The sequence below is a fragment of the Engraulis encrasicolus genome, chromosome 7 (genome assembly GCF_034702125.1).
Source record: "Engraulis encrasicolus isolate BLACKSEA-1 chromosome 7, IST_EnEncr_1.0, whole genome shotgun sequence".
Classification (NCBI taxonomy): domain Eukaryota; kingdom Metazoa; phylum Chordata; class Actinopteri; order Clupeiformes; family Engraulidae; genus Engraulis; species Engraulis encrasicolus.
Genome location: NC_085863.1, coordinates 37,237,259 through 37,246,381, shown reverse-complemented (window position 1 = coordinate 37,246,381; position 9,123 = coordinate 37,237,259). Strand labels below are relative to the sequence as shown.

The following is a 9,123-nucleotide window of genomic DNA, read 5'->3' as shown; positions in this document are numbered from 1 at the left end:
GGGCTGGGTTCAAAAGATCGTATCGCGTTCCAATATCGATTCATGTTTGAAAAGTTTGATATCGATTCACAACTCTGTGGATCGATCTTTTGCAGATGATTATAGGCGCTATTTTCTCAAGCACATCCTGTAGCTCTCTTCCACATTCATGTAGGCTACCATGCTATTTCATGTTTGTGTGGGCTTCAAAGGCTGAGAATATTTAGATTTTTATAGCCGTTCTTATAATTCTAGGCATAAATGGGTTGAAATGACAACCCAGCAATACAGAAGATTGATATCGAATCGGATCAGATCATGGTTCGAATTGGATCCTGACCTGCTGGATCGGAATCGAATCGATCCAGGAAATTTGGATCGATTCCCAGCCCTAGTATTATGAGTAAGTATCGGGGCTGATATCGGTATTGGCCGCGATGCTTACTCATTACAGGTATCGGTGTCGATGCATCTCTACAATTTACAGTAGCTCATTCATTCATCAGGCTTGGCTTGAGGTTTACATTTTCACTCTGTCTCCAATTACAGTGGGACTAATAAGCACCCTCTCCAGTTTCCCAGGCCTTCATGCTCTCTGTCACTATGGCACTAAAACATGGGGATTTTGAACGCACGTTTCCATTTTTGTTTCCATCCATAGCCAATGAGCATTCCACTGGAGGCCATTCAACAGCTCCAAGCCTCAGCAGCTAGGTTATCGGGACATGGCTTTTTCAGTATTAGAACATATGGGGGCTTTCTTGTAAAGGACACATTTCATCAGGCATCCTTGGGACCAATAGTACAGGAATAGTTCCAATTAATGAAAGATAATAGTCCATTCAATTTCAAACCCTTAGAAGAAACTGTGAGTAGCAAAATGAACGTGGTGCCTTCTAGATTGTATTTGCCTACAGGGGGAGTAAAAGGTGGACATCTCTGAGGGAGGGATAATCAATGGGGAAACATATGGCATTCCTTAAATTTAATTTGATGACCAAATGTCAAATAGTTGTTTCACCTTCTACATGGGTAACATAAATCTGTGACACTTGTGGCCCACTGTTGCTCCTTAATGTGTAAACCATAGTTCATGAGTCAGGGGTATGCACAAGTTACATTCTTCGATATACTAAAGGACCAAATATAATGGCGAGTGGTAGGTAGCCAGGGCCTACTTAACCCACATAATGTTCAGTAGGCTAAATCTTCACTACATCATTGGAAAGGTACCGTAGATAGGCCTATTCCATAGCCTATCATTTGACCTTATTAACCTGTAGTTAAAAAAAGGTGTAGCCCATTACAATATGGCTCTTTGCCTTAATATATCAGCAGACCACGCTAGGCCCTGCTAAGGGGGTTGGGTGGAATGGTTCAAGGAGTTCAAGCTAATTGTGAACAAATACCCTGTCAAACAACATATGATCATTTACTAGCCAAGGCTTAAGCGCGCATGAAAATGGAAGAAAACAGGGTCAGCTCTCCATGAGTTATTTCTGGGCCAGGCGCCGCATGATGACAACAAGATACAATTAAATCCACCATATGTTTACGGCATTATGCCAATGACGAACAAACGCAGGCTCATTTGCAGAATTCCACACGGTGTTCGTTCTGAAGCTCCAATGGTCAATGCGCGAGGACGCGGTGCCCGAATGGTCATGCAGAGGCCACGGTTTTTAGGCTACATTAACCAGCTAAACGCAACCAGACGTTCGTAATGTCTGATCCAATAAGGCATCTTAAATGCACAGGTAGTCTACATTTATTTCGGCACAGGATATTTCAATCCATGACATATCTAAAACGGGAGGTCTTATTCTTCACTGTACCGTGGCCCATACTTCATCCAAACGAGGAGGGGGGGAATCGTAGGCAGGCGATCCATAAACCGCAAAACTGGTGTGTGGCCTATATTGAAGGCCTATTCTCTCATTAAAAAACGAATGCCAACAAGTAGTCGAGCATAAGCCAGGATTCATTTCACTTCTTGCGCGCAATGGACCAAAACGACTTCTGCCTGTAGGCCTACAATAAAAGCCATGATGCACAAACTGGAGGCGCATGCAAGAAATAGATGGATACCTGTTTTTTTATCTTGCTGGCTTGCAGCGGTTCCCCCAGTCGAAGGATTGTGGGCTGGATTGTTGAGACGGGACGCAGAAGGCTTCCAGTTGCTCTTCTTCACCAAACAAATGCTGATTAAATTAAATGCGGGCTATTCGGAGCTCCCTGTACAATGTTTCTTATCTTCCGTTTATCCCTTGCAGCTTGTTTCCAGATGTCACAAAAACATCAAATATATATGCGGGGCTACCATTGCTCCTCTTGACTGTGCATCTTCTCGCAATGATTTTTTTTCTTCTGATGTGGTCTTTCCTCCTCCCCCGCAGAATGGATTCGCCTTCTCAGAATAAAAATGGATAAACAGTTATGGAATGGCACTTAATGTCCTCCTGTTTTCATCAAAGGGCTCGCCAACGATGTATAAGTGTCGAGGCATTTGTTTCTCTTTAGTTGTGCTTTCGTGATCCTCCTCGCTTCCTTCCTCCCTAGATTGACGCTCTCTTCCTCCTCCCTCGTCACTGGGTTTTATCGTTGCAATATGACCGTCGCCTCCTTTCCCAGAAATGAATTATTAAGTATAGAGGCACTCTGGCTTTGGAGCTTCAAAGCCAAATCTAAATCAAAATATCGCCATAACGACACGGCTACCCTATACGACACCACTTCAAAACCCACCCTTCAGTGCAACAGTACCACAGTCACATAACTCCGTGATACACTACGATGAGCATTTCCTTCCTTTTTCTTTTTTTGACGGCACGTTTAAATGCCAGCCATGCCCTAAATGATATCTAGTGGACACTGCGTGGAAACGTAAGATTTCAGATGCACGACCAACCACACCCATTTTCCCCGAGACTGTACCATTTCAAAGTTCCCCTTTTGCACACAACTTCACTGGTTTTACGAATAAAGTTCTCCAGTTGACTACAAATCTACCAACATGGCATGAGACCGAAGTCGCCAAAAGAAATCTAGCGCTGTCTTCAAGCACATTGTTATTAGAAGTAGATGATTGCGCTGTGCGCAAGCGTGGACAATAACTAAAATAGCTTTGACGGTCTTCTTCCACGCCCTTCAAGGATTTATGAAAACAGTCTAATAGTTTGTATTCATTTCTGTTAAATCACATGACGTTTACAATTCCCGCAAGCTGCGTGCGCTATGGTATTGTGGCCAAAACTGATACTGCAGTCGAATAGGAAATTCTCAAACGCACTCCAGGCTAGGCTACTAAACAGTATATAGGCCTACATTTCTGTAATGCGAAAAGTGCTACACATATTATCAAGACCTTATCGGATAGCCTTATACACATTGTTTTTCAACATTGTTTTATTATATGCCTATAGTAGAACTATGTTAACCCAAATGGATCTCTGGAGGCATTTCAGAAGCATTATATATAGGCCTATATTGCTTGCTATTACAATCAAACAAGTACTTTACAGAATAAGCTGGTTACTACACCAGTCATCCCTGAAGGATGACTGTAGGCCAGGCTGTAAGATAATCTTTACTGTAATACACAATAGGCCTACTGTGGACGCTATCCAAAAACCTCTTCCCCTCCGTCTTCCTCTGGCTTATGCGACATATTAATGACTTGTAAATAAAGTTGGCATGACAACTTCATTGAAAACTCATAAGCAGAAATGCATGCCCCCTCGTTGACCCCGCACTGAGATCAGACCAACAGCAATCAACATAAATCACATGCATTTCCCTTATTTCATTCTTATCAGAATTAGTTGTAATTAAAATGTCGCGCTTGACTGATTGCGATGAGCTTTTAGTCCTTCTGAAACTTAGGGGCCAATGCTCAGGGGATAGGCTTTGATAATGAGTTATTTAATTACATTCATGAAGGATCCTAATAGCCGGGAGGTGAGGGTTTGTCATGGAAAGCACAAAGGTGGAAAAATACCATATTCTGAAAAATACCATATTCTGCCGACTGATCAACTGGAAGTTTTTTTATTATTATTCTAAAAATCTTCAAATTGTTGTGGAAAACACCATGGACAGGGCCGCTGACAGCTTTTGCTGGGCCCAGGGAAAAGTCATCTGAAATGGATATGGAATCCGAAATGAACACATTTAAGACATTTGGACTCATTTCAATATCTAATCTCCTGCCCTCCCTTGTGCCTGTGGCCCCGTGATGAGTGATGACATCACAAGACGTCATTGACGACAGAAGTTTAATTCAATATCTCGCAAAAGCGTAGTTCAAAGGTCATTTTCTCATTCATAACTGGGATGTTACTGTGCCTATAGGCTGACAGCGAGGAAACGTCAGTGTTTTCTCCACAGAGGCGGGACAGCAGTAAAACACAAGGTCGCAAGCACAAGTCGAGGACGGGAGATTAGATAATGGGATGGAGCCAGGCACTTGTAGGTCTACATACGGTATTGTGGAGTTTTGCTTTTTGTTTTACTCAAAATAACTTCTAGCCTATTCACTAGATGAGAGCCGTGTAGATGTACCACATAAAGGCCCTACACACACACGCATGCATGCACGCACACTCACACTCACACACACACACACGCACACACACACGCACACGCACACACACACACACACACACACACACACACACACACACACACACACACACACAGAGAGCTGGTTGCTTTGTGAGGAGTAGTGGGAAGTAGCAGTAGGCCAAGATATGTTATGGATGTAATTGGTAGTAATATGATTATATATTATTAGTAACCAGACTAGTAGTATGATTATATAATTGAGACCATGTAATATCATATTGCTAGTCTTGTAATTACATCCATAACATTGCCTTATACGTCTCTGGTTGTGATATGAGTGTGTCCTCCCCTACGTGAGTGGTGAGAATGGTCTCCTCCACCTGCCCTGTCTTTAGGCCCATCAGGGACTGGAGGAGCACAGAATATGTTGCTAAGCAACAGAATATGCAGGGGCTGAAGCAGCCACAGTATGGGCAGAGGGATGGATATGAGCACTACAAGTAGACTTGCACTGCTGCATGTAGGCTACAAGTACATTTACTATTTTCTGCAGTATGTGTTTAGGAGCATGCTCTCTTCTGATTCATAGTGACCTATAGTCTTTGTATCTATCTTTCTCTCTCTCTCTCTCTCTCTCTCTCTCTCTCTCTCTCTCTCTCTCTCTCTGTGTGTGTGTGTGCATGCGTGCGTGTGTGTATTGAGCTATCTAATCAGTCTGTCATGAATGATCACAAGTGCAACACAGCAATCCACAACCATGTCAATCAACATCTTTAATCAAACAGTCCACATCTGACATGGACATTTTAGTATAATGCTTGGTTGGAGCAAGCATATCCAGAGGCTTATATACTATTCTAGAGGGATTTATATTTTGATATTTTAAATAATTAACACTAGAGGGCATTGCTACCTCAAGAATAGCACTCGGACACTCTAGAGTCATTTTCAACTGCAGAGATGTACAAACTAGAGGTACAAACTAGAACTAGCACTGCTGTGGGTGTAATTACAGTAGAAGTAGTATGATTTTACATGGTTACTACTTTGTAATATCATACCACTAGTGTTGTAATTACATACGTAACAGCACTTCTTCTCATTTATACATCTCACTCTGATCAACTGTGGCCTGATGTTAAGTTAAGCCATGGTTCCACATAAGCAGATATTTTTGAAAATGGATATTTTTATCCTGTTTTACAAGACATGTACACTTTTTTTTTTTTAAATCGTCATTGTGATAGACCTAGGTACGTTTGTGAAAACTCCGGAACTAGAACTCTTTGTTTTATGTGTTATCTAATGGACAAAATAGATACATATACTGTCTGTGTAAGATTGCAAGGTTTTGGGTTTCAATTCAATGTCATCCATGGCTGTTCGCTAAGGTGTACTTAGGAGCAAGGTATTTACCACATATTGCTCCAGGGACTATAACCAATACCCTCAGTTAATTTGCTTTGTATAACATTTTCAGTTAAATGTAATGCAGTCAACATTTTCATCAATGACCTCAATAATTTTACAGACAATGAGGTAGTGCAAGGGACAGACAGATACTATGGACCATTCGATCATTTGAGGGGATGGAATTTGAAAAGATAGCAAAAGATTGTAACTTCTTCTTTTTGTGTGTAGCGCAACCGGACATCTACTAATAGCTAACCTAGCAGCTGTGGTGACTGGACAAACAACGTTTACAAGCGTAAAGGTCATAAAAAGACACAAACACACAACTGAACAGCCTTCGTGAGGCCTGAACTCGACTGTGTGTGTTTTTTTTTAAACTACTCTGACCCATGTCAAGAGGGGTAAATTACATTTTAGAATTAGCTTTACTCTGCATCGAAAGCGTCCAGAGTTTGTGTTATGTGCTGTACTTTAGGGATACTCTGGTTTTTATGAAATTAAATTTTACAGCAGCTTACTTCCTCCTCCTCTTGAGCACACAATATTTCTTTGGCTATTCATTCTTTGGGTTCACATGAAGCCAACATAAAGGGCTCTGGTAAAGGTTTTGACCTGAGGCTTTTTCCTCACCCATGTGAACAAGTTTAATGTCTGTTACACTCTCAAAAACGGGAATCTGTCATGACAATTAATCACTTGTGCATTTGGACCAAAGCAGTTACAAGTGTCAGCATAAGGCCCTGCCCCATTATCACCACTTCCATTCTAGCCTGATAAACCAGACTAAATGTGGATGTCTAATTTAGTCTGGCCTCGATGCATAATACATCCGAAGATTGTTGATGAGAACAACCTTCCCTCAAAACCCTGCCTGCTTTGATTCAAAACACATCTTTGCGTTGTAATTGGTTTGCCAGATTCATGGCATTCTGGCTTCATTGAATCATTATGCGAGGCCAGACCCACCCGTAGACAAAACATTTTGCCGTCCAGCGAGTGGCGCTGGTTCACCAGGCTACTTCCATTCATTTTGGCTCTAAAACAGTGATGTTATACACATACACCATGTATGGTGTAACAAGCATTGAACATGAAATTGGGCGTGCTTCAGGATGTGCAGGCACATCTGAACTACCACATATGATGGGAAAGACTGCGCGCATGCACAATTTAAGTCCATTTTTTAAAAGTAAATATTGAGTTCGGACCTCAAATTCGTTACAGATTTTGATTTTGGCCCCCTGCTTTAAAAGGTGATGATGCACATGTAACAGAGGTGTTCCCGCGCAGTCCGTGCCCCTCTGGGCCGCAAACTCGCCACTTCATCAATGCATCAGTTCAGCAATGGGAGGCACTGTACGATAATGCTGAGCTAGAGCTACAGGGCCAGTCTGATACTCCAACGCTACAGCATTGTATGAGGCCTCGGGAGGGAGGTTTATGTTCCACGCCACACTCTACTAGTTGGCCTCTGTTAGGCCTACACTGCCCTACAATATCAGAACGCAGTATCTTGAAAATGGTCGAAAATGGGTTTAGACCGGAAATTGGCTTTAAAATACCTTCTTTTTCTTGTGTTAAATTTTTTTGGCCCAACTTGGTCCCGTTTCGGAAAAAAACGCAAAAAACTGATTATACTGCGCTTTTTGGTTTTAGGAGGTTACGTGTTACTAGCCAAGAACGCAGTATAATGCGAATTATACTGCACTTCTCCATTGACACCGTGGTTTTGGTGTAGACAGTATTACCACAACAGAGCGCAGTATAATGATTTTTCAGCTAAAAAGTAATGAGAATGTTGTTTTTTTTGCTTTTTTCTTGCGTGCATAAATTTTCACCATAAAAAAGTATTATATGGAAGTGTCATCACCACTTTACCTCCAACACAGTCGCGTGGACAGAAAGGAAACTTTAAAGCCTTTTTTCTCAGTTTGGCATTTTGAATTATACTGCGTTCTGAAATTGTAGGGCAGTACACACAGGGCAACATTTTGAGCAGTACTTCAAGGCAACAATACAAAAAAGTATTGTGTGGACTATTTACCACTTCCAAAACAACTTGGATCAGCAGCAGGCTACTTTTTTAGTCATTAAACCAAAAAATTTGCCAATCATGTCGTTGCCCAGCAACATTGCTCAAATAGTTACCGAACACCCATGTTCGAAAAGTATTGGGATGCACTACATATTCCCAACACTTTTCAGAGCAAGGAAGAGTGCTTGAAAACCCTTCGAACTTCACTTTGAATCAGATAAGAGTGTGGGACCCCCACTACAAACAGGGTGGAAGCTGAAATGAAATGAAGTGAAGTCAGAGTGGGGAGAAAATGGGGCACAACACTTCTCTGCCCCTGCTGTCTCACAATGTCCGTAGATGGGGCTTCGTCTGGCAAACATCAGACAGAAAGGAAGTCCTCAGAAGTGTGATCAACGACATCTGTCAAATCCTGCCTCGATATACTACCAGACAGAGCTACTACGACCAATAAGACCACTGGTCCAAATGGTGTGTATGCATACAGCAGTGTTTGTTTTACAAGTGGTGCTAAACTGAGAACTAAGCATGGCCAGATTGGCCAGACTGGCTTTCCAGCAGACCTGAACATTGCACAACCACTACAATTATGAACAGACTTCATGACTTCTATGTGTAGAAACTGCTGTCTGGTCGTAACTGTAGCAGTGTTGCAATGCACAGTCAGTTCTTTTGACAAATGATACCCTTTGAAATAAACGCACCTGCAAGCAAGCAACACTGTGACAGTGTGCAGGTCTCTTCTAGCCTTTGGCCAGACTTACTAAAATTTGATTCAATGCCATGGCCCAGCCTGACACTCTACAGATCCCCACCAGATGTCTGGAAGATGAGTAGCCTAGGCCTATGAGATGACATGAACTCATTCTCAAGCATAATTATGGTCAACAGGTAGGGCTATAGGGTAGGCTAGCTAAACAACACATTCAAACCCATATAATTTTGGTACAGTTTGGTACTTAAGTGCTGTACCATTATATCAGGGACCCAGGGTTCGATTCTGACTTGAGGTCATTTTCCAAAACTTTCCGGGGGGCTTGCATGGTTAAGTTGGGGAACCCCTGGGCTACATCCATTTGTTATCCTGCGGCCCAAGTTCGAAGTCAGACGGGGACCTCTCCACGACTCCACCA

At 42.2% G+C, this 9,123-nt stretch overlaps 1 protein-coding gene across 2 annotated transcripts in view; it reads right to left on the bottom strand.

The window, feature by feature from the left end:
• gnb2 (guanine nucleotide binding protein (G protein), beta polypeptide 2) overlaps positions 1-3,107 on the bottom strand; it is a 28,699-nt gene extending 25,592 nt beyond the window's left edge. Inside the window, exon 1 of one of the 2 annotated variants that reach the window (XM_063203431.1) lies at positions 2,068-3,107. The gene's annotated coding sequence lies outside the window, so the exon portion shown is untranslated. The remainder of the gene's footprint in view (positions 1-2,067) is intronic. The other variant, XM_063203430.1, reaches the window with a different exon arrangement.
• Between the last annotated feature and the right edge of the window lie 6,016 nt (positions 3,108-9,123).